The sequence below is a fragment of the Meles meles genome, chromosome 14 (assembly GCF_922984935.1).
Source record: "Meles meles chromosome 14, mMelMel3.1 paternal haplotype, whole genome shotgun sequence".
Classification (NCBI taxonomy): domain Eukaryota; kingdom Metazoa; phylum Chordata; class Mammalia; order Carnivora; family Mustelidae; genus Meles; species Meles meles.
Window position 1 is genome coordinate 9,062,751 of NC_060079.1, and position 2,447 is coordinate 9,065,197.

Below are 2,447 nucleotides of genomic sequence, written 5' to 3' on the forward strand. Positions count from 1 at the left end.
CAGCTGCTTTCGGATGGCATCTCCCAGTCACCAGTCTTTCTAGTTCTTAGGACCAGAGGACTATTCCAGAGCGAGAAATGTCCATATCAGAGGCTTCTAGATTTTGAGGAGAGAGAGGGGTCTGAGGGATCAAGAAGCCTTAGTATCTTGCTCTCCCCTGCTAACTGGCCGAGGCCTTCCTGGTCAACTCAGGCCCCCAGAGAGCAGCTTGGGCCTTTCAAGGATGGGAGATTTGGTCCAGTGTCCCTTGAGCAGGGACCAGGAAACTCAAAGAGAAGAGCCTGAATGGGGCCCAGTGTCGGCACACGGTAGGCACTTCATAAGTACCTGTTGACTGGAGTGAGGAGGTGGTTCTTGTCCGTGTTGTGTGTGTGTGTGCAAGTGAGTGAGTGTGTGGGGGGACTGGGCTTGTTGTCAGGGAGGTGCCCCCTCATCCTTGGGAGGGGGCCCTAGAAAATAACACATAAGGATGACATGACCTTGAGATGGAGAGGGACAAAGAGCAACCGAGGTTTCGATCTGCGGCTGACAAACCGGCTCCTCATAATTTCCCGGAATGAAAACAGGGAGCACATTAAGAAAGCTTTCCCAGTTTGCGGTACTCAGTCCCTGTCACTCCAAGGACAGAAGGCGTCCTGGGCCCAAGTCCTAGACAAAGCCACAGAGGACATCGAGGGAATGTGAAGGAAAAAACCACACACACCAGCAAGACACTGATGACCTCAAGCAGCAGGATGTTCCTCTGGAGCAACAAGTCCCTGCACTGGAGACGGCGAGGTGCAGTGCCCAACCTGGCCAACCACCCCTCCTCAGACAACAGCTTCTACCCCAACGCCAAGGGCGGCGCCATCTCTGTCTTTGCCCGAGGCTCTGACTCTGATTTGGGGAGGTGGCCCAGGAGCCCCAGAGCAGGGAGGAGCTGCAGATGGAGGCAGCTAAGCGCCAGCTAGGGACCATCTCCTCCACGGTCCCAGCCGCCTGTCTGCTTTAGAATCCTCCCATCATTGAAGAGACTTTCTTCCCCCTCTTTTTTCTCAAACTTGACCTTCACATGGAAGCTCTTGGACAACAGCTCTCATTCTCCTTCCCCATTTCAACAATATATATATTTTTTATGTTTCCCTGCAAGGATTCCCTGTCCCCACCAGGAATTTTTAAACCAAGGCACCCCCACTTGGCAGCTTTTGCTTAGTTTTTTTTTTTTTTTAATTTTTATTTATTTATTTGACAGCGAGAGAGAGAGAGAGATCACAAGTAGGCAGAGAGGCAGGCAGAGAGAGAGAGAGAGAGAGGGAAGCAGGCTCCCTGCCAAGCAGAGAGCCCGATGCGGGACTCGATCCCAGGACCCTGAGATCATGACCTGAGCCGAAGGCAGCGGCTTAACCCGCTGAGCCACCCAGGCGCCCCGGCAGCTTTTGCTTTGGAGGACAGTTGGCCGACCCTCCTCTCCTCGCCCCCGGCGCAGGCCCCAAGGACTCCTGCCCCTAACAGGCCTTTCCTCCAGGGGCCCCCTCACCTCGATTTGATAGACTTGGTGAATCTGTGGACTGCTCTACTTTAAGAAGATGATTAGTTTGGAATCATCAGAATTAATCCCCCTATTTTTTGAGGATTTTTTTTTCTTCTAAAAAGCTATTTACCTTCCTATTGAAAGACCAGATCCTTGAAGAAGTCTGTGGTATAAAAACAAGTGGGGACAGAGTTGCTGCACTGTCTTCGGCCTGTTTCACTCCTGCTTCTCTCAGCCAGCCTCGGGGCGGTGCATGACACTCCTGTGGTATGTGTAGGGGACAGCAGGCAGCAGTGAAATGGTAGCCGCCAAGGGAGGGTAAGGGGTGGGACAGGAGGGAGGATCAGGTCAGGGAGAGGTTTTGGACTGGGGGCCAGTGATGATGTTTTGATACACTTTCCTGCTACTGAAACTTGTATCTGAGTGAATTGTCTCTATTTCTGATGATGTCGGTATTGCAAAGTGGCAAATTCATAAAGAAATGATCAGATTCTCCTTTCTTTCCTTGTGCATTTCTAAGAAACAGAGCCAACTGATTTTGTATGTAAATACTAAGAGCAATTGACTGGATACTAACCCCCCCCCAAGCAGACCCCTCCCCACCCTCACCCCACTCCCCTTCTACCTGTCCTGGAACCTGCTCCCCATTGTGTGACCAGCCCCTTAGGCGGGCTGCGGTCAGCAGATCCCGGAGAAGGGGTTTGTGTGTTTAGGCCATATTTCTTTGTCGTTTTCCTACTCCATTCCTGGCATTTGCTGATTTCCAGCGTGTACTGTGTAGTCTCAGTCCATGTTTGATTCCCTCGTGTGGAAGCAAAAGGTACGTTGTACGTACTGCCCAAGAATTGTCTTGCAAGTTAAGTCTTTCTGCTTTACCATAAGACTATAAATAAAAACTCATTTTATCCTTTAAAAAAAATTTGTTGATTGGATAAGT

General features: G+C 50.7%; 1 pseudogene; it reads left to right on the forward strand.

The window, feature by feature from the left end:
- The first annotated feature begins 479 nt into the window (after window positions 1-479).
- LOC123925274 lies at window positions 480-991 on the forward strand (annotated as a pseudogene).
- The last annotated feature ends 1,456 nt before the right edge of the window (window positions 992-2,447 follow it).